The sequence below is a fragment of the Camelus ferus genome, chromosome 19 (genome assembly GCF_009834535.1).
Source record: "Camelus ferus isolate YT-003-E chromosome 19, BCGSAC_Cfer_1.0, whole genome shotgun sequence".
Taxonomy (NCBI): domain Eukaryota; kingdom Metazoa; phylum Chordata; class Mammalia; order Artiodactyla; family Camelidae; genus Camelus; species Camelus ferus.
Genome location: NC_045714.1, coordinates 25528877 through 25556565, shown reverse-complemented (window position 1 = coordinate 25556565; position 27689 = coordinate 25528877). Strand labels below are relative to the sequence as shown.

General features: G+C 39.8%; 1 long non-coding RNA gene across 1 annotated transcript; it reads left to right on the top strand.

The window, feature by feature from the left end:
* Positions 1-23456: 23456 nt before the first annotated feature.
* Positions 23457-27473, top strand: LOC116657935. Its single transcript, XR_004313114.1, has 3 exons — positions 23457-23492; positions 25961-25989; positions 27427-27473. It is a non-coding gene; the product is annotated as an uncharacterized LOC116657935 (long non-coding RNA).
* Positions 27474-27689: the final 216 nt, after the last annotated feature.

The following is a 27689-nucleotide window of genomic DNA, read 5'->3' as shown; positions in this document are numbered from 1 at the left end:
TTAGACAAGATAGACTTTTTAAAAAGGCCATAAAGAAAGATAAAGTAGGATATTTTAGAATGATTAAAGGAGTAATACAAGATGAAGATATTATGCTCGTAATATATATGAACCCAATAGAGGAGCACCTAAACACATAAACCAATTACCAACAGAGATAAAGGGGAAAATTAATGTGAATACAATAATTGCTGGAGATTTTAACAGCACATTAACATCACTAGATGTATCTTCCAGACATAAAATAAATGAGGCAACACAGAAATTAAATGATACAATAGAAAAATTAATTTTGTGGATATTTTCAGAGCATTACACCCCCCCAAAATAGCATATTTATTCTTTTCAAGTGCACATGGAACATTTTCTAGGATCGATTGTGTACTAGGGCACAAAAGAAGCCTCAACAATTTTAAGAAGATACATTATCTCAAGTATCTTTGCTGATCACAATGCCATGAAACTAGAAATCAACTACAGAGAAACACAGGACCAAAAAAAAAAAAAAAAAGCATGGAGATTAAACAACATGCTATTAAAAAAACAACACATCAGTGATGAAATCAAAGTTGAAACCAAATAATACCTTGGACAAATGAAAATGAACACACAACCACACAAAATTTATGGGACTCAGCAAAGGCAGTGATAAGAGGGAAGTTCATAGTGATAAAGGCCTTTTTAAAAAAAGAAGAACAACCTCAAATAAACAATCTAACACACTAGCTAAACGAATTACAAAAAGAAGAGCAAAAAAAAATCACAAAAGTCAGCAGGAGGAAGGAAATAATAAAGATCAGGGAGGAAATAAATAAAATGGAGATTAAAGAAACAGAAAAAATCAATCAAACAAAAAAGCTGGCTTTTTGAAAAAGTAAATAAAATCGACAAACCTCTGGCCAAAATCACAAAGAAAAAAACACAAATAAACAAAATAAGAAAGAAAAATGAAGAAATTACAAGAGATAACAGAGAATTACAGAATAACATATGAGAATATTATTAAAAAAATGGAATCAAAATAGATAACCTAGAGGAGATGAACAAGTTTCTGGAAACATACAGTCCACGAAGACTGAATCAAAAGGAAACTGACCACTTGAACAAACAGATCACTATAAAGGAAATCAAATTAGTAATAAAAATCCTCCCTATAAATAAAAGTCCAGGGCCAGACAGCTTTGATGAGGAATTGTTCCAAACATACAAAGAAGAATTCATACCAGTCATTCTCAAACTCTTCCAGAAGATTGAGAAGGAGGAAATACTCCCAAACTCATTCTATGAATCCACCATCACCCTAAAACCAAAACCAGGCAAAGACACCACCAAAAAAGAGAATTACAGACCAATATCACTGATGAACATACATGCAAAAATCCTTACCAAAATATTAGCAAATGGAATACAACAACAGATAAAAAAGATTATACATCGTGATCAAGTGGGGTTCATCCCAGGGACACAAGATTGTTCAACATACGCAAATCAATCAATGTAATACATCATATCACCAAGAGAAAGGACAGAAACCACATGATCATCTCAATAGATGCAGGAAAAGCATTTGATAAAACTCACACCCATTTATGATAAAAACTCTCACCAAAGTGGGTATAGAGGGAACATATCTCAACATAATAAAAGCTATATATGACAAACCTACAGCCAGCATAGTACTCAATGGTAAAATACTCAAATGTTTCCCACTAAAATCTGGGACAAGACAAGGCTGCCCACTATCACCACTCCTATTCAACCCAGTCTTGGAAGCCCTAGCCACAGCAATCAGGCAAGAGAGAGAAATAAAACTGATCCAAAATGGTAAGAAGAGGTAAAAGTGTCACTATATGTAGATGGCATGATACTATGTATAGAAAACCCTAAGTGGCCTATGCAAAACCTACTAGAAATAATGAAAGAATTCAGCAAGGTAGCAGGTTACAAGATTAACTTTCAAAAATTAGTTGCATTTCTTTACACTAACAATGAATCAACAGAAAAAGAAAGTAAAGAAACAATACCCTTTAAAATAGCACCGAGAGTAGTAAAATACCTAGGAATAAATCTAACCAATGAGGTGAAAGACTTATACAAGGAGAAATATAAAACACTTATGAAGAAAATTAAAGAAGCCTTAAAAAAATGGAAAGATATCCCATGCTCCTGGATTGGAAGAATCAATAAGGTTAAAATGGTCATACTGCCCAAGCAAATCTACAGATTTAATGAAATCCCTATCAAATTACCCAGGACATATTTCACAGAACTGGAACACAACATAATAAAATTTATATGGAATCACAAAAGACCCAGAATTGCCAAAGCATTGCTGAAGAAAAAGAAAGAGGCCAGAGGAATAACTCTCCCAGACTTCAGACAATACTACAGAGCTACAGTAATCAAAACATCACATTAGTGGTACAAAAACCAGACATATGGATCAATGGAACAGTATATAGAGCCCAGAAATGAACCCACAAACTTTTGGTCAACTAATCATTGACAAAGGAGACAAGAATATACAATGGAATGAAGACAGTCTCTTCAGCAAATGGTGTTGGGAAAACTAGACAGCAGCATGTAAATCAATGAAGCTAGAACACTCGTTTACACCATACAGAAAAATAAACTCAAAATGGATCAAAGACTTAAACATAAGACAAGATACAATAAACCTCCTAGAAGAAAATATAGGCAAAACATTATCTGACATACATCTCAAAAATGTTCTCATAGAACAGCCTACCCAAGCAATAGAAATAAAAGCAATAATAAACAAATGCAGCCTAATGAAATTTACAAGCTTTTGCACAGCAAAGGAAATCATAAGTAAAACAAAACGACAACCTATGGAATTGGAGAAAATTTTTTCAAATGAATCCTACAGAGGCTTGGTCTCCAGAATATATAAGCAGCTCATACGACTTAATAAGTTAAAAACAAACAACCCAATCTAAAAATGGACAGAAGACCTAAACAAGCAGTTCTCCAAGGAAGAAATACGAATGATCAATAGGCACATGAAAAAATGCTCAGTATCACTAATTATGCAAATCAAAACTATGATGAGATATCACCTCACACCAGTCAGAATGGCCATCATTCAAAAGTCCATAAATAACAAATTTTTGAGAGGCTGTGGAAAAAGGGGAACCCTCCTACACTGCTGGTGGGAATGCAGTTTTGTACAGCCATTGTGGAAAACAGTATGAAGATTCCTCAAAAGTCTAGGAATGGACTTACCATATTACCCAGGAATCCCACTTCTGGATATATATCCAGAAGGAACCCTCTTCACAAAGACACATGTTTATTCAATGAAATACTATTCAGCCATAAAAACCAACAACATAACGCCATTTGCAACAACATGGATATCCCTGGAGAATATCATTGTAAGTGAAGTAAACCAGAAATAGAAAGAAAAATACCATATGAGATCGCTCATATGTGGAATCTAAAAAAAAATTAAATAAAATAAATATAAAATAGAAATAGACTCATAGACATAGAATACAAACTTGTGGTTGCCAAGGATGTGGGATGGGATACACTGAGAGTTCATTATTTGCAGATACTAACAGGATTATAGATAAACAAGATCACACGGTATAGCATAGTGAAATATATACAAGATCTTTCGGTAGCTCATGGCCAAAAAAAAATGTGACAATGGATATATGTATGTTTATGTATAACTGAAGAATTGTGCTCTACAATGGAATTTGACACAACATTTTAAAATGACTATAACTCAATAAAAAATGTAAAAAATAAAAAAAATAACCTGGACTGTCATAAGCCATATATTAGGAAAAAGTACTTCAGATAACTTTTAGAGTCCAAGATAAATGTACCTAATGCAATTTCTTTTCAAAATTATATTTACAATAGCAGAATGTTTTCATATTTCTTTTTAATGGCTCATGATTTTATCAAAATAGTTACACAATCAATTGAAAGTGATTTCATAGTTTCCTCATGATTTCTTTCATCACAGATTCTATACTATATGCCAATTAACATATTCATTAATAAATTTAAGAAATGTGCTACAAATTATTTTAATCATATTAGAATGCAACATATTTCAAGTTTTCTAATATATGTGTTAATATCCAATTGAATTGAAATATATCCAAGTCTTAAATTAAATTTTTTTCTTTATGTTAAAAAAGAGCCATACTAATGGGATAACTCACCCCTCACAGGGACATCTATTTCATGAAAGAAGTGACAAATCTCACTAGATTTTTCTCCACTGAAGTGGATAAGACATAAGGTGCCCTGAGAGAGGCTGGGTTACAGCTCCTTTGAGTAGGGAAGCCACACAAACTATAAACATTGCTTTAATTTAGTGGAATGCCAATGGCATTATTCTACTATGAAGAGTGTATATAGTCTCACAAGAAAAGGGACAAATCTCACGTAATTTGGCTTCACTGAATAGGATACAAGGTGAAGTGTTCTGAATGTGGCTGGCTTAATTCTCACCAGATGAGGAAATTCTAAAAGATATAAATTTTTTTCCATTAACAGGCATGCCAATAGAATAACTTGCTCCTGGCAGGGGCAAAGGGAGAAGGGACAAATTTCATGAGATTTTTTTTTCCCTGGAAATGATAATTGGTGAAGTACCTTGAGAGAGTCTGGGCAACAGCTCGTCAATGAAGGGATGCAATAGAGACAGTGATGATGCATTTGTAATACTTGTGCCATTGGGATTCTTATTCCCTGAATAGGTGACTTGTTCTGATGAGAAAATAGATCAAATTTCATGAGATTTGTCTTCACTGAAGTGCATAAGAAAATAGTTGCCCTTAGAGAGTCTGGGCTATGGCTCAGTGGATAAGGCAGTCTATTATGGGATAAAAATATGCTTTCATTAACAGGAGTGCAATTGAAATTCTTTCCCTTGAGCAGTGGACTCAGTCTCTTGAGAAAACAGACAAATATCCATAGATTGTTGAGGCATTCATTAGATGATGCTGTTATGGATTCCAGAGAGGCTGGATTAATGCTCAACTGTGAAGAAAAGCCATATTTCCAGAAGTCGGGGAAGAGCTAGTATCCAGAGTGTTTTAGGAAATCATCAAGAGATGAAGCCAGTTTTTCCCTTCTAACAAGGTGAAAATTGATTTCTAGTGATGGGGAATGGGTTTCCCCATAGAGGTGGCATGACTGTTTGGAAAAAACACATATCTCATGATTTTTGTTTCCACATCAAGATGATTAATGGTAAGGCAACTGAGACAGATGGGATACTTATTGCTTTGAGAAAGGATGCCATAAAATCAGGATTAAATGCTTTTCTAACAGGAATGTCAACAGAAAACTATATGATGAACCAGGAATTAGTTTTGTGAGAATTGGTAAAAATCTAGTGAGAAATGGCAGCACTGAAAAAGATTAAGTAGTGAGATACTCTGAATGAGGCTTGGCTACTACCCACCCAAGAAAGAAACAATACAGAGTATTAAAAATTCTTTCATTAACAAGCGTGCTAACTCTCCTTGTAAGAGTTATATACTATCATGAGAAAATGGACAAATCACGTGAGACTTGTCTCCATGGAAAAGGATGAATATAAGGTGCCACGATAGTAGACAGATACAGCTCAGGGGAGAAATGAAGGCCTAAAGAGAGAAAAGCAAAATTATTTCATTAACAACCATGCTTCCTGGATTCCTCTATGCTGAACAGGGGATTTAATCTCATGAGAAAAGGCAGAAATCTCACGATATTTGGTTCCACTGAAGAGGATAAGTGGTGAGGTGCCCTGAGAGAGTCTGTGCTACTGCACGTTGAAAAAGGGAAACCATTTAGTCAGTGAAAAATGCTTGATTAACAAGAGTTCAATTGGAATTCCTCTCTCTTTTTTTGAGAGGGTTACATAGTCTCATGAGAAAATGGACAATTTTCATGATTTTGTGGAGCTTTTGGGAGTGGATGGGCTTATGGATCTGAGAAGGGTTGGATTCATGCTCATCTGAGAAAATAAGAAAATTTTAGATGCTGTGTGTGGACCTAGTTTCCAGAGTATGGAGTGACACTATCAGAAGCAGAAGACACTTCTTCCCATTCAACAAGATGAGAACTGATTTTGAATCAGGTATAATGACATTGTACAGATGAGCAGTCTAAATCTCGTGGAAGAACAGTCATATCTCATTAAATTTGTCTCCAGCTTATGAAGATTAAGAGTGAGGTGGCCAGATGCTGGGCTAGTGTTGGCCAGTGAAGGGAAGCCATAACCACTGTTAAAAAAGAATAATGTTTTCATTAACAGGTTTTCAAATGGGATTACTCTCCCATGAAGGTGGTAATTTGTTTTGTGAGAAGAGTGACAAATTTCACAAGATTTGGCTCCATTTTGAAAAATTGAAGTGTCCTTAGAGATAATTGGTTACTGCTCACCAGAAAAGAAATCAATAAATGCAGAAAAAAAAACCCTATTTGCTTTAGAAGTCTTGTCAACAGGATTATTCTCCTTTGAGCAGGGGACTTATTCTTGTGAGAAAAATGAGAAATCTCACGAGATTTGGCGCCACTAAAGGGAATAAGTGAGGTTCCTGAGAGAGTCCAGGATACTGCTCAGTGGAGAAAGAAGTTCATACCAAGTGTAAAAATTATTTTATTAACAGGATTGCATGTGGAATTTATCTATTTTGACTTGGGGACTTATTCTCACAAGAAAATTGAGACATCTCAAGATATTCCTGGATATTTTAGGGAACCTATGGGCTTTTTGTGCTGTAGGTGACTAAATTCAAACTCGTCTTTGAAGATAAGAGACTCTTTGAGATAATGTGTACCTAGTCTTTACAATGATGAAGGTGATTTTCATGAAATGGAGAGTTTTTCACTTCCAACAGGATGAGAATTGATTTCAAATGAGGGGGAATGACTTTCCCTAGAGGAGTGGCTTGAGTGTCAAAGAAAAGGCATATCTTGTGCTATCTGGCTCCACCTGAGAAGGATTAAGTTTGAGGAGCCCTGTGAGAAACTGAATTACTGCACATCAGAAAGGGAGACATAAAGAGAGTAAAAAATTATTTCATTAATTGTCATGCCAACAAGATAATTCTCCCCTTATGAGAAGAATTAGTCTTATGAGAAAAGGGACAGATATCTTGAGATTTTTCTCCACTGAAGTGGATAAGATGTAAGATGCTCTGAGAGAGACTAGGATACAGCTCTTTTGAGTAGGGAAGCCACATAAAGAGTAAGAAATTTCTTTAATTTAGCAGAATACCAACAGGATTCCTCTACTGTGAATAGTGGGCATAGTCTCATGAGAAAATGGACATTTTTTATGAGATTTGGCTTCACTGAATAGGGTAAAATGTGAGGTACTCTGAAAGAGGCTGGGGTACTGATAGGAAGCTCTTCAAGAAGAAAAGATTCTTTCCTTAACAGATGTGCAAAGGGATGCCTCTCCCTTGAACAGGGAATATAATCTAACTAGAAAAGGGACAAATCTCATGAGATTTGGATTACCAAGGGAGGATATATGGTGAGGTGCCTTAAGAGAGGCTGGGCGACTGCTTGTCAGGGAAGGGATGCAATAAAGACATAAATAAGTGTATTTAGAATACACGTGCCAATGGGATTCTACTTTCCTGAAGAGAGGACTCAGTCTGATGAGAAAAGAGGTCAAATATCATGAGATTCACCTTCACTGAATCAAATATGGAATGAGTTGCCCTCAGAGGACAAGGACAAGGGCTCGGCGGTGAAGGGAATCCATTTAGAAAGAAAAATATGTTTCATTAACAGAAGTGCAATTAAAATTCCTTCCCCTGAGAAGGGAATTTGGTCCCTTTTGAAAACGGACAAGTATTCTCAAGTTGCTGGGGCTTTCATGAGATGATGCTGTTATGGATTCAAGGGAGACTGAATTCAGGCCTTACTGAGGAGGAAACTCATCCTTCCAGAAGTTGGGGTGGAGTTAGTCCCCTGAGTAACAGAGGAAATCAATAAGAGATGAAGCCAGTTGTTCCCTTTCAACAAGGTGAAAATTTATTTCCAATAATGGAAAATGCTTTTCCCCATACAAGCAGAAAGATTACCTAGATAGGCCACAAACCCTAACACAGAAACTCTGTTTTCCCAGCAAGGTAGGTGAAGGAAGGCTTCCAAAACATTTGGATCTTAGAATGGAACAAGTGCATAAGCATTCCATCTGTTAGCATAAAAGACAAGAGTATATCTAAAAACAAATATTCTGATTTCTCAGCATGTTTCCATGAACCAGTTACATGGTAAAGGCAGTTTGCACAGGAAAACTGAGTTGGAGCGAGTGAATTTCCTTACATTTATAGTTAGGCCTCAAACACTAACACAGAAATTGTGTTTTAGCAAAAAGGTAGGTAAAGGATGGCTTAGATACGCATGCAGATCCCAGAATGGAACATGTGAAGAAGCATTCCTTCCACTAGCAAAAAGGGCAAGGGTACATCTAGGAATACATATCCTGATTTCTCAACATGTTTCTTAGAGGTGGTTTCAAAAAAAAGGCAGTTTGCGATGGAAAACTGAGGTGGAGCGTGTGCTTCCCCATAGATATGTAAGTAGCAGAGATCCCCTAACACAGAAACTCTGCATTCCCAACAAGCTAGGTCAAGGAAGGCTTCGATACACATTCTGAACCCAGAGTGAAACATGTGGCGGGGCATTCATTCATCTAGCATAAAAGGCATGGTACACATAGAAACACTAACTGTGATTTCTCAGCAAGTTTTCAAGAGCCGGTTTGACAGTAAAGGCAGTTTGCATGACAAACCGAGTTGGAGAGTGTGAAACCCCTTACATATATAAGAAGGCTTCAATCACTAACATGAAACTGTTTTGCCAACAACTTATGCGAAGGATGGCTTCCACACATTCGGATCCCAGATTGGAACAAGAGCAGATGCATTCCCTCCCCTAGTATAAAGGGCAATGTTCCATGTAGAAACACATAAGCTGATTTCTAAGAAAGCTTCCTTGAACCGGTTTCAAGTTGAAGGTACTTTGTACACGAAAACAGAGTTGGAGTGAGTGTCGCCCAGTATATATATAGGCAGGACTCAAACCATGACACAGGAAAACTTTGTGCCAACAAGTGATGTGAAGGAACGTTTCCACACACATTTAGATTCCAGATTTGAACATGTGGACGTGCATTCACTCTGCTAGCATAAAAGACAAGAGTACATCTAGAAACACTTATTCGGATTTAACAAGTGTCTTAGAGTCCGTTTCATGGTAAAGACAGTTTGCACTGGGAAACAGAGTTTGAGCGAGTGCCACCCATTACATACATACGTAGGCCTCAAACCCTAAGGCAGGAAAACTTTATATCAACAAGTTAGTGGAAGGAACTCTTCCACACACATTCAGATACGTGAATGGAACATGTGGAAATGTGTTCCCTCTGCTAGCATAAAGAGCAAGGGTCCATCTAGAAACACTGATTCTGAATTCTCAGCAAGTTTCCTAGAGCTGATTTCATGGTAAAAGAAGTTTGTGCTGGAAAACCGAGTTGGAGAGAATGCCTCACCTTACATATATAGGTAGGCCTCAAACCCTAACACAGAAATTTTGTTCTCACAAAGGTAAGTGAAAAAGAGCTTCCACACACATTCTGATCCCAGAATGGAACATACGGAGAAGCATTCACTCTGCTAGCATGAAGGGCAAGGGTACATCTAGAAACACATATTCTGATTCCTCAGAAAGTTTCTTAGAGTCCATTTCACTATAAAGGCATTTTGCGCTTGGAAACCAAATTTGAGTGAGTGACACCCATTACATATATGGGTAAGCCTCAAACCCTAAAGCAGGAAAAATTTTGCCAAAAAGATAGGAGAAGGACGTCTTCCACACACATTTGGATCCCAGAATGGAACATATGGAGAAGCGTTCCCTCTTGCAGCATAAATGGCAAAGGAAGATCTAGAAACACTTATTCTGATTTTGCGGCAAGTTTCCTTGATCTAGTTTCATGTTAAAGGCATTTTGTGCTGGAAAACCGAAATAGAGCATGTTCCTCCACTTACATACATACACAGGGCTCAAACCCAAACAAAGAACTTTTATTTTCCACATAAGGTAAGTGAAAATGGCTTCCACACACATTCTGCTTCTAGAATTGAACATGTGGTGAAACATTACCTCCCCAGCATAAAGGGTAAGGTACAACTAGAAACGCTTATTCTGATTTCTCAGCAAGTTTCCTAGAGTCAGTTTCAAGGTAAGGCAGGTTACGCCAGGAACCCAAGTTCGAGAAAGTGCCGGTCATTAATATATAAGTAGGCATCAAACTGAAACACAGGAAATATTTTTGCCAACAAGTTAGGTGAAGGACGGCATCCACACACATTTGGATTTCAGAATGGAACATGTGGAGAACATTCCCTCTACTAGCATAAAGGACAATGGTACATCTAAAAACACTAATTCTGATTACTCAGCAAGATTCCTGGTGCCGTTTTCACAGTTAATGCAGTTTGTGCAGGAAAACAGAATTGTAATGAGTGCCTCCCCTTACAGATATAGGTAGGGATCAATCCCTAACACAGAATATCTTTTTCCCAACAAGGTAGGTGGAGGACAGCTTACACACACATTCGAAACCCAGATAGTAACAAGAGCAAACGCGTTCCCTCCACTAGCCTAAAGGGCAATGTTGAATCTAGAAACACATACTCTGGTTTCTAAGAATGTTTCCTTGAACTGATTTCAAGTTAAAGGCAGTTTGTACCTGAAAACCTCTTGGAGCAATGTCGCCCAGTTTATATTTAGGCAGGACTCAAACCATAACACAGGAATGCTTTTTGCCAACAAGTGATTTATATTAAGATTTCCACAGACATTCAGATTCCTAATTTGCACATGTGGAGAAGCTTTCCCTCCGCTAGCATAAAAGGCCAGAGTACATATAGAAACACTTATTCTGATTTCACAGCAAGTTTATTTGAGCCAGTTTAATGGTAAATTCAGTTTGCCCTGGAAAACCGAGTTGGAGCGATTGATTCCCCTTACATGTACATGTAGTTCTGAAACACTGTCACAGAAACTCTGTATTCTCAACAAGGTAGGTGAAGGACGGCTTCCACAAACATTCACATCACAGAATGGATAATGTGGAGAAGCTTTCACTCCACTAGCATAACGGGCAAGGGTACATCTCTAAACACTTATTCTGAATTTGCAGCAAGTTTCCCTGATCTCGTTTCATGTTAAAGGCAGTTTGTGCTTGAAAACTGATTTAGAGCATGTGCCTCCCCTTGCATGTATAGAAAGGCCTCAAACCCTCACACAGAAAGTCTGTTTTCACAACAAGCTAGATGAAGGAAGGCTTCCATAACATTTGGAACCCAGAATGGAACATGTGGAGAAGTGTTCCTTCCTCTAGCAGAGAGGGCAAGTATACATCTAGAAATACATATTCAGATTTCTCAGCAAGTTTCCTGGAGCCTGTTTTAAGGTAAAGCAGTCTGTGCAGAAAATTGATTTGGAGTGACTACCTCCCCTTACATGCATATGTAGGCCTAAAACCCTAACACAGAACCTTGGTTTTCCCAACAAGGTAGGTGAAGGATGGCTTCCACTCACATTCAGATCCCAGATGGAACAAGTGCAGATACATTCCCTCTATTAGCATAAAGGGAAATGGTACATGTAGAAACGATTATACTGATTTCTTTGCAAGTTTCCTAGAGCTGATTTCATGATAAATGCAGTTTGCGTTGGAAAACGGAGTTGGATTGAAGAACTCCCCTACATACAGGAGTAGACCTCAAACACTAACACAGGAACACTTTTTGCTAACAAGTTAGGGGAAGGACAGCTTCCACATACATTCAGATCCCAGATTGGAGCAAGAGCAGTTGAGTTCCCTCCACTAGTATAAAGGGCAATATTCCATCAAGAAACACAATTTCAGATTTCTAAGAAAGTATCCTTCAAACGGTTTCAACTTAAACGTAGTTTGTACCCAAAAACCGAGTTGGGGTGAGTGACTCCCCTTACATGAATAGGTAGTTCTGATACACTGTCACAGAAACTCTGTATTCCCAACAAGGTAGATGAAAGAAGGCTTCCACACACTTTCTGATCCAAGAATGGAACATGTGGAGAAGCATTCCCTCTGCTAGCATAAAGGGCAAGTGTCCATCTAGAAACAGTTATTCTGAATTCTCAGTAAGTTTCCTACCATTGATTTCAAGGTAAAAGCTGTTTGCGCTGAAAAACCGAGTTGGAGGGAGTGCTTTCCCTTACATATATAGGTAGGTGTGAAACCGTAACACAGAAACTGTGTTCCATTAAAGTTAGGTGTAGGACAGCTTTGACACACATTCGGGACCAAGAATGGAACATATGGAGAAGCGTTCCATCCACTAGCATAAAGGGCAAGGGTGCATCAAGGAACCCTTATAATGATTTATCAGCAAGTTTCTAAGAGTCCGTTTCACATTAAAGGCATTTTGCACTTGGAAACTGAGTTCAACCGAGAGACGTCCATTATATATATGGGTAGGCCTCTTACCCTAATGCAGGAAAATTTTTGCTGCAAAGATAGGTGAAGGACGTCTTCCACACACATTTGAATCCCAGAAAGAAACATGTGGAGAAGTGTTTCCTTTTTTGCATAAATGGCAAAGTTAGATCTAGAAAAACTTATACTGATTTCAGCAGGTTTTGACATGAAGCCTTTGTCTCCACTTACATATGCATGTAGGCCTCAAACCCTAGCACAGAAACTCTGTTTTCCCAAAGAGGAATGTGTAGGACAACTTCCACACACATTAGGATCCTAGAATGGAACATGTGAAGTACCATTATGTCAGCTAGCATAAAGGGCAAAGGTCCACCTAAAAACACTAACTCTTCTTTGTCAGCTAGTTTCCTACAGCCAATTTGACGATAAAGGCAGTTTGTAATGGAAAACTGAGTTGGCAGGAGTGCCCCCCCCTTGCATATAAATCTAGGCCTCAAACCCTAACACAGAAACTCTTTTTCCCAACAAGGTAGGTGAAGGATGGCTTCCACACACATTCTGATCCTAGAATGGAACATGGGTAGAAGTGTTCCCTCTGCTAGCATAAAGGGCAAGGGTACATCTAGAAACATTTAATCTGATTTCTCAGCAAGTTTCCTGGAGCCGGTTTCATGGTAAAAGCATTTTGACTGGAAAATCGAGTTGGGAGTGCCACACCTAACATATATAGTTAGGCCTTGAACCCTAACACAGAAACTAATTTTTCCCATCTAGTTAAGTGAAAAACGGCTTCCACACAAGTCCTGAACCCAGAATGGAACATGTGGAGAAGCATTCTCTCTGCTAGCATAAAGGGCATGGTTGCATAAAAAAGCACATATTCTGCTTTCTCAGCAAATTTCCTAGAGTCAGTTTCAGGTAAAGGTAGTTTGCACGGGAAAACCGATTGGAAAGAATGCCTCCCCTTACATATATAACTAGGCCTTAAACCCTCACACACAAACTCTGTTTTGCTAACAAGGTATGTGAAGGAAGTTTTCCACACACATTAGGATCCCAGGATGGACAAGTGCAGATGCATTCCCTCCGCTAGCATAAAGGGCAATGGTACATCTAGAAAAGCTTATTCTGATTTCTCAGCAAGTTTTCTAGAGCCAGTTTCAGGTCAAGGGAGTTTGTGCGGGAAAACCGAGTTGGAGCGAATTTCTCCTTTTATATATAGTTTGGCCTCAAACCCTAACACAGAAACTCTGTCTTCTCCAAAGTTAAGTGAAGGATGGCTTTGACACACATTCAGATCCCAGAATGGAACACAGAGAAGCGTTCCCTTCGCTAGCATAAAGGGCAAGGGTGCATCTACAAACACTTATTCTGATTTCTCAGCAAGTTTCTTAGAGTTGGTTTCATGGTAAAGAGGTTTGCGCTTGGAAACCGAGTTCAAGCAAGTGACGCCCATTACATATATAGGTAGGCCTCAAACCCTAATGCAGGAAAACTTTTTTTGAAAAAGATAGGTGAAGGACGTCTTCCAGACACATTTGGATCCCAGAACAGAACATGTGGAGAAGCGTTCCCTCTTCCAGCACAGATGGCAAAGGTAGATCTAGAAAAACTTATTCTGATCTCAGCAGGGTTCTTACAGCCAGTTCCACTCTAAAGGCAGTTTGGGCTGGAAAAGCGAATTGTAGCAAGTGAGTCCCCTTACATATATCGGTAGGACTGAAACCCTAACACAGGAAATCTGTTTTCCCAACAAGGTTGGTGAAGGACAGCTTCCACACACATTCGGAACCCAGAATGAACATGTGGAGAAGCATTCCTTCCACTAGCAGAAATGGCGCGTATACATCTAGAAACACTTATTCAGATTTCTCAGTAATTTTCCTGGAGCCTGTTTCAAGGTCAAGGCAGTTTGAGCTGGAAAATCATGTTTGAGTGAGTGCTTCCCCTTACATGTATATGTAGGCCTAAAACCCTAACACAGAAACTATATTTTCCCAACAAGGTAGCTGAAGGCTGGCTTCCACACACATTCAGATCCCAGAATGGAACAAGTGAAGATAAGTTCCCTCTGTTAGCATAAAGGTCAAGGTTACATCTAGAAACAATTCTGATTACTCTGCAAGTTTCCTAGAGCCCATTTCATAGTAAAGGCAGTTTGCACTGGAAAACCGAGTTGGAGTGAAGGCCTCCCCTATATATATATAAGTAGGCCTCAAACACTAACCCAGTAACACTTTTTGTCAACATGTTAGGGGAAGGATGGCTTCCACACACATTCGGACCCCAGAATGGAACATGTAGAGAATTGTTCCCTTTGTAAGTAAAACGGGCAAGGATACATCTAGGAACACTAATTCTGATTTCTCAACAAGATTCTGGTGCTGTTCTCACGGTAAAGGGAGTTTGCACTGGAAAACTGAGTTGGAGTGAGTGACCCCCATACATGTATAGGTAGTTCTGAAACACTGTCACAGAAACTATTTATTTCCAAAAAAAAAGTGAAGGATGGCTTCCACACACATTCTGATACTTGAGTGGAAAATGTGGTGAAGTGTACACTCCACTAGCATAATGGGCAAATGTATATCTAGAAACTAATTCTGATTTTTCAGCAAGTTTCCTAGAGCCCATTTCACAGTAAAGGCAATATACACTGGAAAACCAAGTTGAAGTGAGTGCTGTAACTTACATATACAGGTAGGCCTCAAACCCTAACACAGAAACTCTGTTTTCCCAATAAGGTAAGTGAAAAACTGCTTTCACACACATTCTGATCCCAGAATGGAATATGTGGAGAAGCGTTCCCTCTGAGAGCATAAATGGCTGGGTACTATTAGAAACACTTATTCTGATTTCTTAGCAAGTTTTCTAGAGCCAGTTTCAGGTCAAGGGAGTTTATGTGGGAAAACCGATTTGGAGCGAATGCCTCTCCTTACATATATAGGTAGGCCTGATACCCTAACACAGGATAAATTTTACCAAAAAGATAGGTGAAGGACTCCTTCCACACACATTTGGATCCCAGAATGAAAAATGTGGAGAAGCGTTCCCTCTTTCAGCATAAATGGTAAAGGTAGATCTACAAAAATTTATTTTGATCTCATCTGGTTTCTTACAGCCAGTGTCTCACTAAAAGCAGTTTGGGATGGAAAAGTGAATTGTAGTGAGTGAGTTCCCTTACATATATAGGTAGGACTCAAACCCTAACAAGGAAACTCTGTTTTCCCAACAAGGTAGGTGGAGTTCGACTAACAAAAACATTCGCATTGCAGAATGGAAAATGTGGAGAAGCTTTCCCTCCACTATCACAATGGGCAAGGGTACATCTAGAAACACTTATTCTGATTTCGCAGCAAGTTTCCTCAATCTCATTTCACGTTAAAGGCAGTTTGTGTTGGAAAACCGAATTGGAGCATGTGCCTCCCCTTACATATGTATTTAGGCCACAAACTCTAGCAAAGGAACTCTGTTTTCCCAAAGAAGTATGTGAAGCACAACTTCCACACACATTTGGATCCCAGAATGGAACATGTGGAGAACATTCCTTCTGCTAGCATAACGGGCAGTGATACATCTAGAAACACTAATTCTGATTTCTCAGAATGTTTCCTAGAACCAGTTTCACGGTAAAGGTTGTTTGCACTGGAAAGCCATGTTGGAGGGAATGCCTCCCCTTTTATGTATAGATAGGCCTGAAACCCTAACACAGAAACTATTTTACCAACAAGGTAGGTGAAGGACGGCTTCCCCACACATTCAGATCCCAGATTGGAACAAGAGCAGATGCATTCCCCCTGCTAGCATAAAAGGCAATGTTCCTTCTAGAAACACATATTCTGATTTCTAAGATAGTTTCCTTGAATTGGTTTGAACTTAAAGGTATTTTGTACCCGAAAACCGAGTTGGAGAAAATATCACCCAGTATATATATAGGAAGGACTCAAAGTGTAACACGGGAAAATTTTCCTAGCAAGTGAAATTAAGGAATGTTTCCCCACACATTCACATTTCTGATTTGAACATGTGGAGATGTGTTTGCTCTGCTAGCATAAAAGGCAAGAGTATATCTAGAAACACTTATTCTAATTTCACAGCAAGGGCCTTAGATTCCATTTCACAGTAAAGGCAGTTGCACTGGGAAACCGAATTTGAGTGAGTGCTGGGCATTACATATATAGGTAGGCCTCAAACCATAAGACAGGAAAATTTTTGCCAACAAGTTAGTTGAAGGACATCTTCCACACACATTCAGATCCGTGAATGGAACAAATGCAGAAGAGTTCCCTCTGCAAGCATAAAGGGCAAGAGTCCATCTACAAACACTTATTCTGATTTCTTAGCATGTTTCTTAGAGCTGGTTTCACGCTAAACTCAGTTTGTACTGGAAAACTGAGTTGGAGTGAGTGATGCCCATTACATATATGGGTAGACCTCAAACACTAATGCAAGAAAATTTTTGCCAAAAAGATAGGTGAAGGAAGTCTTCCACATGCATTTGGTTCGCAGAATGGAACATGTGGAGAAGCATTCCTTCTTCCAGCATAAATGGCAAAGCTGATCTACAAAAAATTATTCTGATCTCAGCAGGTTTCATACAGCCTTTTTCTCACTAAAAGCTGTTTGCCCTGGAAAAGTGAATTGTAGCGAGTGAGTCCCCATACATATATAGATGGGACTCTAACCCTAATGGATAAATCTTGTTTTCCCAACAAGATAGGTGAAGGACGACTTCCACAATCATTCACATTGCAGAATGGAAAATGTGGAGTAACATTGCCTCCGCTAGCATAATGGGCAAAGGTACATCTAGAAACTCTTATTAGGATTTTGCAGCAAGTTTCCTTGATCTCCTTTCACGTTAAAGTCAGTTTGTGCTGGCAAACCGATTTGCAGTGTGTGCCTCCCCTAAAATATGTATGTAGGCCTAAACCCTAGCACAGAAACTCTGCTTTCCCAAAGAGGAAGGTGTAGGACAACTTCCACACATATTCGGATCCCAGAATGGAACATCTGAAGTACTGTTAGGTCGGCTAGCATAAAGGGCATGGGTCCATATAAAAACACTAACTCTTATTTCTCAGCTAATTTCCTAGAGCCGATTTGATGGTAATAGCAGTTTGCACTGGAAAAGTGAGTTGCACGAGTGCCTCCCCTTACATATAAACCTCGTCTTGAAATGCTAACACAGAAAAACTTTTTCCCAACAAAGTAGGTGAATAAGAACTTCCCCACACAATCTGATACTAGATGGAACATGTGGAGAAGCATTCCCTCTGCTAGCATAAAGGGCAAGGGTACATGTAGAAACACATATTCTGATTTCTCAGCAAGTTTTCTAGAGCTGGTTTCACAGGAAAAGCATTTTGACTGGAAGATCGATTTGGAGCGAGTGCCTCCCTTTACGTATATAGTTAGGCTTCAAACCTTTACACAGAAACTCTGTTTTCCAACAAGTTATGTGAAGGGATTCTTCCACACACATTTGGATCCCAGAATGGAACATGTGGAGAACGTTCCCTCTGCTAGCATAAAGGGCAATGATATATGTAGTAACACTAATTTTGATTTCTCAACAAGATTCCTGGTGCCATTTTCATGGTTAATACAGTTTGTGCTGGAAAACAGAATTGTAGCGAGTGCATCCCTTTACATATATAGGTAGGCCTCATTCACTAGCACAGAAACTCTGTTTTACTAACATGTTAGGTGAAGGACGGCTTCCACAGACATTTGGAACCCAGAATGATACATGTGAAGTACTGTAGCCTCGACTAGCATAAAAGGCAAAGGTCCATCTAAAAACACTAACTCTTCTTTCTCAGCTAGTTTCCTAGAGCTGATTTGATGGTAAAGGCAGTTTGCACTGAAAAACTGAGTTGCAGCGAGTGACTCCCATTACATGTATAGGTAGTTCTGAAACACTGTCACAGAAACTCTATATTCTCAACAAGGTAGGTTAAGGATGGCTTCCACAAACATTCACAATGCAGAATGGGAAATGTGGAGAAACTTTCACTCTGATAACATAATGGGAAAGGCTACATCTCTAAACACTTATTCTGAATTTGCAGCATGTTTCCCTTATCTCATTTCACGTTAAATGCAGCTTGTACTTGAAAACCGATTTAGAGCATGTGCCTCCCCTTACATGTATAGGTAAGCCTCAAACCCTCACACAGAAACTGTTTTCACAACAAGCTAGATGAATGAAGGCTTCCACATACATTCAGAATCGAGAATGGAACATGTGGAAAACTGTTCCTTCCGCTAGCAGAGGGGGCAAGTATACATCTAGAAATACTTATTCAGATTTCTCAGCAAGTTTCCTGGAGTCTGTTTCAAGGTAAAGGCAGTTTGCACTGGAAAATCGAGTTGGAGAGAGTGTCTTCCATTACATATGTAGGTAGGCCTGAAACCTTAACACAGAAACCAGCTTTTCTCAAAAAGGTAGTTGAAGGACGTTTTCCGCACACATTCAGATTCCAGAATGCGAAATGTGCAAGTGCACTCCCTACACTAGCATAAAGGTCAAGGTTCTATCCTGAAACAATTATTCTCATTTCTCAGCAATTTTTCTAGAGCCGGTTTCAAGATAAAGGCAGTTTGAGCTGGAAAAGCTATATGCCTCCCCTTATACATCTAGGTAGACCTCAAACCCAAACACAGTAACTCTGTTTTATCAAGTCCGATGAAGGACGGCTTCCACTCACATTCAGTTTCCAGAATGGAGCATGTGGATAATCGTTTTTTCATATATCATATAGCATGTACATATGGAAACACTCTGTTATGTCAGCATGTTTCCTTGAGCCGGTTTCAAGGGAAAGGCTGTTTATGCTGAAAAACACAGTTCAAGCAAGTCCCTCCCCATAGATATGTTATTTGTGTAGTTCCCTAACACAGAAATTCTGTTTTCCTAGCAAGCTAGGTGAAGGAATTCTTCCACACACATTCGGATCCCAGAAGGGAGAATGTGGAGAGGCGCTCTTTCATCTAGCATAAAGTGCATGGCTACATCTAGAAAGAATTATTTTGACACCTCACATATTTCCTTGAGCCGGTTTAAAGGGAAAGGCAGTTTGTGCTGGTAAACCATGTTGGACCCAGTGCCTCACCATAAATATATAAGTAGCATAACCCCTAACACAGAAACTCTTTGCTCCCAACAGTTTTGTGAAGGATATTTCCACACATATTCAGATCCCAGAATGGAGCATGTGGAGAGGTGTTCTTTCATGTAGCATAAAGGATATAGGTACATTGAGAAACATATACTCTGATTTCTCAGCATGTTTCCTAGAGCTGGTTTCACAGTAAAGGCAGTTTGCACTGGAAAACCGATTTTCAGCGTTTGTCTCCCCATATATTTTCATGTAGGCTGCAAAACCTTACGTAAAACCTCTGTTATCCCAACCAGATTTGTGAAAGACTGCTTCAAAACACATTTGGTTCCCAGAATGGAACAAGTGCAAAACGATTCCTTCTGCATCTATAATTGGCAAGCATACATCTAAAAGCACTTATTCTGATTTCTCATCAAGTTTCTTAGAGCCAGGTTCACGGTAAAGGCTGTTTGCTTTACAAAACCGATTGGAGCGAGTGCCTCCCCTTACCTGTATAGGTAAGACACAAACCATAACACAGAAACCCTGCTTTACCTACAAGGTAGGTGAAGGACAGCTTCCAAACACATTCAGATCCTAGAGTGGACAATGTGTAAAAGAGTTCCCTGCACTAGCATAAACGGCAAGGGTATTATTAGAAACACTAATTCTGATTTCTCATTAAGTTTCCTAGAGCCCGTTTCACAGTAAAGGCAGTTTGCACTGGAAAATCAAGTTGGAGAGAGTGCTTCTCCTTACATATATAGACAGGTCTGAAACCCTAGCACAGAAATGCTCTCTTGCTAACAAGGTAGGTGAAGGATGGCTTCCACACACATTCTTACCCCAGAACGGAAAATGTGGAGATGAGAGAAGTGTTCCCTCCACTAGCATAAAGGGCAAGGGTACAGCTAGAAAGACTAATTCTGATTTCTCAGCAAGGTTCCTAGAGCCTATTTCACGATAAAGGAAGTTTGCACTGGAAAATCGAGTTGGAGCGAGTGCCTCCCCTTACATATTTAGGTAGGCCTCAAACCCTAACACAGAAACAGTGTTTTGCCAACAAGTTAGGTGAAAGATGGCTTACACACATTCAGATCCCAGAGTGGAACAAGTGCAGAAGCGTTCACTCTGCTAGCATAAAGAGCAAGAGTACATCTTGAAACAGATATTCAAATATATCAGCAAGATTGTTAGAGTCAGTTTCATGGTAATAGCAGTTTGCACTGGAAAACCGAGTTGGATCGAGTGCCTCCTCTTAAATAAAGAGGTAGGCCTCAAAACCTAACCCAGAAACTCTGTTTTCCCAACAAGGATGGTGAAGGATGACTTTCACACACATTCAGATCTTAGAATGGAAACTGTGTAAAAGAGTTCCCTCTGCTTGCATAAAGTGCAAGGGTACTATTAGAACACTAATTCTGATTTCTCAGCAAGTTTCCTAGAACCCGTTTCACAGTAAAGGCAGTTTGTGCTGGAAAACCGAGTTGGAAGTAGTGCCTCCCTTTACATATATAGGTAGGCCTCATAACCTAATGCAGAAAATCAGTTTTCTCAACAAGGTAGGTGAAGGACAGCTTCCACACACATTCGGATACAACAATGGAACATGTGGAGGAGCATTACCTCTGCTAGCATGATGGGCAAATGTCCATTTAGAAAAAACATATTCTGCTTTCTGAGTAAGTTTCCTAGAAATTATTTCACAGTAAAGGCATTTGGTGCTGGAAAACCGAGGTGGAGCAAGTGCCTTCCCTTACATATATAGGTAGGCCTGAAACCCTAACACAGAAACACTCTTTTGCCAACAAGATAAGTGAAGGACGGCTTCTACACACATTTGGATCCCAGTGTGGAACAAGTGAAGACACTTTTACTCTGCTCGCACAAATGGTATGACTATATCAAGAAATACTTATTCTGACTGTGAACCAAGTACTCTTTAGCAGATTTTACAATAAAGACAGTTTGAACTGTAAAACCAAGGTGGAGTGAGTGCCTCCCATTACATATATAGGTGGCCCCATACCCTAACGCAGAAACTGTGTTTTCCCATCAAGGTAGGTGAAGGACGGCTTAAACACACATACGGGTCCTAGAATGGAAAATGTGAAGTGTTTTCTCCACCAGAATAAAGAGCAAGGGTACATCTCAAAACAATAATTGCGACTTCTCTGCAACTTTCCTAAGGCCGGTTTCATGGTAAAGGATTTTTGTGATGGAAAACCAAGTTAGAGGGAGGGCCTCCCCTTATATATATATTTAAGCCTCAAACTCTAACACAGAAAGTCTATTTTGTCCAGAAGTTAGGTGAAGTACTGCTACCAGAAACATTCATATCCCAGAATTGAACATGTGAAAAACCATTACCTCTGCAAGCATAAAGGGCAAGAATCCAACTGGAAACATTGATACTGATCTATCAAGTTTCCAAGAGCCGATTTCATGGTAAAGCCATTTTGCACTGGAAACTGAGTTTGAGTGAGTCCCTCCCATTACATATATAGGTAAGCCTCAGCCACTAACACAGAAACTCTGTTTTACCAGCAAGGTAGGTGAAGGAAGGCTTCCACCCACATTCGGATCCCAGATTGGAACATGTGGAAAAACTTTCCCTCTGCTTGCATAAAAGGCAATGGTACATCTAGAAACAATTATTCTGATCTCTCAGCAAATTCCTTAGTGTCGATTTCATGGTAAATGCAGTAGACGCATGAAAACCAAGTTGGAGCATATGCCTCCCCTTACATTTATAGGTAGTCTCAAACCTTAACTTAGAAACTCTGTATTCCAAACAAGGTAGGTGAAGGACATCTTCCCCATGCATTTGGCTCCCTGAATTACAGAAGATCAGAAGCGTCCCCTCTGTTCTCTTAAATGGCAAGTGTACGTCTAGAAACACTAATTCTGATTTCTCAAGTTTCCTAGAGCCGGATTCATGGTAAAGGTAGTTTGTACTCAAAAACAGTGTTGGAGCGAGTGCCTCTTCTTACATATATAGGTAGGCCTCAAACCTTAACACAGAAGCACTGTTTTCCTAACAAGTAGGTGAAGGACAATGTCCACAGACATTTGGATCCAGAATGGAACACGTGCAGAACCATTCTCTCCATAAGCATAAAGTTCAAGAGTACATCTAGAAACACTTATTCTGATTTCTAAGCAAGTTTCCAAGAGCCCATTTCACGCATTGCCTCTCCTTATATTTATAGGTAGGCCTCAAACCCTGACACAGAAATTCTGTTTTCCCAAACAGGTAGGTGAAGGACGGCTTCCACACACATTCTAATCCTAGAATGGAAAATGTGGAGAAACGTTCCTTCAACTAGCATAAAGAGGAAGGGTGTATTTAGAAACACTTATTCTGTTTCTCAGAAATTTTCCTTTAGCCAGATTCACGGTAAAAGCATTTTGCACTTGAAAACTAACTTGAGCGAGTGCCTCCCCTTGCAAATATAGGTAGGTCTCAACCCATAACACATAGACGTCTTTTTCCCAAAAATGTAGGTGAAGGATGGATTCCACACACATTCTGATTCTAGAATGGAAAATGTGGGGAAGCGTACCCTCCACCAGCATATAGGGTGTGGGTATATCTAGAAACAGTAATTCTGATTTCTAAGGAAGTTTCCCAAAGCCGGTTTCATGGTAAAGCCATTTTTAGCTGGAAAACTCAGTTGGAGCGAGTGCCTCCCTTTACATATATAAGTAGGCCTCAAACCTTAACACAGAAACTCCTTTCTCAGAATGAGGTAGGTGAAGGACGGATTCCAAACACATTCTGATTCTTGAATGGAACATGCAGAGAAGCATTCCCTAGGGTAGAAAAAGGGCATAGGTATATCTTGAAACACTAATTTTGATTTCTCAACAAGTTTCTTAGAGCCAGTTTCATGGTAAGTGAAGTTAGCACTGGAAAACCGAGCTGGAGAGAGTGCCTTCCCTTACATATATAGGTAGGCCTCAAATCCAAATGCAGAAAGTCTGTTTTCCAAAGGGGGTAAATGAAGGACAGCTTTACCAGACATTGGGATATCAGAATGGAACATGTGGAGAAGCATTCCTTCGCTAGAAGAAAGGGCAAGAGTATATCTAGAAACACTTATTCTGATTTCTCAGCAAGTTTCCTAAAGCCAGTTTCATGGTAAAGGCAGTTGGCACTGAAATGCCAATTTGCAGCGTGTGTCTCCTGTTACATATATAGGTAGGCCTCAAAGCCTCATGAAGAAACTTTGTTTCCCCAAGGTAGGCAAAGGACGGCTTCCACACACATTTGGATCCCACAATGGAACTAATGCAGATGCGTTCCCCCCGCTAGTATAAAGGGCATGGGTACATCTAGAAACATGTATTCTCATTTATCAGCAAGTTTCCTACAGCCGGTTTCAAGTTACAGTCAGTTTGCACTGTAAAATCGAGTAGGAGCGAGAGTTGCACCTCACTTACACAGGTAGACCTCAAAATCTAATGCAGAAACTCTGTTTTTGCAACAAGGTAAGTGAAGGACATCTTCCAAACACATTCGGATACCAGAATGGAATATGAAGAGAAGTGTTTCCTCTGCTAGCATACAGGGCAAAGGTCCATCTAGAGAAAATTTTTCTGATTTCTCTGCAAGTTTCCTAGAGCCAGTTTCACACTAATGGCATTTGGCACTGGAAAACCGATTTGGAAGTAGTGCCTCCCTTTACATAAATAGAAATGCCTCAAACCCAAACACAGAAACTCCTTTTTCCCAACATGGTAGGTGAAGAAAAGCTTCCACACACAGTCGGATCCCAGAATGGAACAAGTGCAAAAACATTCCTTCTGCTAGCATAAGGTCCATCTTGAAACACTTAATTTGATTTCTTAGCAAGTTTCCTAGAGCTGGCTTCATGGTAAAGGCAGTTTACGCTGCATAACCGTGTTGGAGCGAGTTCCTCCCTTTACATATATAGGTAGGCCTGAAACCCTAACACAGAAACACTCTTTTGCCAACAAAGAAAGTGAAGGACAGCTTCTACACACATTCGGATCCCAGTGTGGAACAAGGGAAGATGCTTTCTCTCTAAGGCACAAACGGTAAGGGTACATTAAGAAACACTTATTCTGATTGCGAACCAAGTTGTCTTCAGCAGATTTTATGGTAAAGGCAGTTTACACTGTAAAGCCGAGGTGGAGTGAGTGCCTCCCATTACATATATAGGTGGCCCCATACCCTAACACAGAAACTGTGTTTTCCCATCAAGGTAGGTGAAGGATGGCTTACACACACATAAGGGTCCCAGAATGGAAAATGTGGAGAAGTGTTTTCTCCACCAGAATAAAGAGCAAGGGTACATCTCAAAACAATAATTGTGACTTGTCAGCAACTTTCCTAAAGCCGGTTTCATGGTAAAGGCTTTTTGCGATGGAAACTGAGTTAGAGGGAGGGCCTCCACTTATATATATATTTAGGCCTCAAAGCCTAACACAGAAAGTCTATTTTGTCCAGAAGTTAGGTGAAGTACTGCTACCAGAAACATTCATATCCCAGAATTGAACATGTGAAAAACCATTACCTCTGCAAGCATAAAGGGCAAGAATCCATCTGGAAACATTGATACTGTTCTAAGCAAGTTTCCAAGAGCTGATTTCACTGTAAAGAATTTTGCACTGTAAACTGAGTTTGAGTGAGTCCCTCCCCTTACATATATAGGTAGGCCTCAGCCACTAACACAAAAACTCTGTTTTACCAGCAAGGTAGGTGAAGGAAGGCTTCCACCCACATTCGGATCCCAGATTGGAACATGTGGAAAAACTTTCCCTCTGCTTGCATAAAAGGCAATGGTACATCTAGAAACAATTATTCTGATCTCTCAGCAAATTCCTCAGTGTCGATTTCACGGTAAATGCAGTAGGCACATGAAAACTGTGTTGGAGCATATGCCTCCCCTTACATTTATAGGTAGTCTCAAACCCTAACTTAAAAACTGTTTTCCAAACAAGGTAGGTGAAGGACGTCTTCCACACGCATTTGGCTCCCTGAATTACAGAAGATCAGAAGCGTCCCCTCTGTTCTCTTAAATGGCAAGTGTACGTCTAGATACACTAATTGTGATATCTCATCAAGTTACCTAGAGCCAGTTTCATGGTAAAGGAATTTTTTGATGGATAACCAAGTTGGAGCAAGTGTCACCCATTACATGTATATGTATGCCTGAAACCCTAACACAGAAACTGCTCTTTCCCAACAAGGTAGTTGAAGGACTGCCTCCACATACATTTGGATTCCAGAATGGAACAAGTGCAAATGCGTTCCCTACACTAACATAAAGGGCAAGGATCTATCCTGAAACAATTATTCTCAGTTCTCAGCAAGTTATCTAGAGCCAGTTTCAAGGTAAAGGCAGTTTGCACTGGAAAACCGAGGTGGAGATATTGCCTCCCCTTATACATCGAGGTAGACCTCAAACCCAAACACAGTAACTCTGTTTTATCAAGTCTGATGAAGGATGGCTTCAACACACATTCAGTTCCCAGAATGGAGCAAGTGGACAAGTGTTTTTTTCATACAGCATGTTTCCTAGAGCTGCTTTTCAAGTAGAGGCAGTCAGCACTAGTAAACCAAGTTTGAGCAAGTTCCTCCCCATACATATGTAACATACTTCCCTCACCCAGAATCTCTGTGTTCCCACGTAGCTAGGTGAAGGATGGCTTCCACACACATTCAGATATCAGAAGTGAGCATGTGGAGAGGTGTTCATTCGTCCAACATAAAAGGCATGGTTACACCTAGGAACATTTATTCTAATTTCTCAGAATATTTCATAGATCCAGTTACCAAGGAAAGGAAGTTTGCACTGGAAAACCATGTTGGAGCGAGTCCCTCACCATAGTTATGTAAGTAGCTAGTTCTCATCACCCAGAACCTCTGTGTTCCCCACAAGCTATCTGAAGGAAGCCTTCCAAACTCATTCAGATCTCAGAAGTGAGCATGTGGAAAGCAATCATTCCTCCAGGAAAAAGGGCATGTTTACACTTAGGAACACATACTATAATTTCTCAGCAAGTTTTCTAGAGCCAGTTAATAAGTAAAGGCAATTTGTGCAGGAAAACAGAGTTGGAGCAAACGTTTTCCCCATAGGTATGTCAGTAGCATATTTCCCCTTGGACAGAAAGGCTGTGCTCCCAGCAAATTAGCTGAAGGACGACTTCCACACAGATAGAGATGTCACAAGTGAACATATGGAGAGGCGATCATTCGTCCCATTTAGAGGGCATGGTTACCCCTAGGAACACTTATTCTGATTTCTCAGCATGTTTCCTATAGCCACTTTCCAAGGGAAGGCCGTTGGCACTGGAAAACAGAGTTGGAATGAGGGCCTCCCCATATATATGTAAATAGCATAGTTCTCCCACCCTGATACTCTGTGTTCACAACAAGGTAGCTGAAGGCTGGCTTCCACACACATTCAGATCTCAGAAGTGAGCATATGGAGAGGCGTTCCTTCATGCAGCATAAAGGGCATGGTTACACTTTGGAACACGTACTTTGATTTATCAGCTTCTTTCCTTGACAAGGTTTCCAAGTAAAGGCAGTTTTCACTGGAAAACAGAGTTGGATCCAATGACTCCCTATAGACATTTACATAGCATAGTACCCCTCAACCAGAAACTGTGTGTTCCCAACAAGCTGGCTGAAATACGACTTCAACACACATTCAGATCTCAGAAGTGAGCATGTGGTGAAGCATTCTTTCATCCTGCATAAAGGGCATGGGGACATCTAGAAATATTTACTCTGATTTCCCAGCATGTTTCCTAGAGGGTGTTTAAAGTAAAGGCAGTTTGCGCTGCAAAACTGAGTTGGAGTGAGTGCCTCCCCATAGATATGTAAGTAGCATAGTTCCCCTCACACAGAAACTCTGTGTCCCCAACAAGCTGGCTGAAGAACGGCTTCCACACACATTCAGATCTCAGAAGTGAACATTTGGAGAGGCCATCATTCATCCAGCATAGACGGCATGGTAACACCTAGGAACAATTACTCTGATTTCTCAGCAAGTATCATACAGCCGGTTTCCAAGTAAAGGCATTTTGCCCTGGAAAACCAAGTTGGAGTGAGTGCC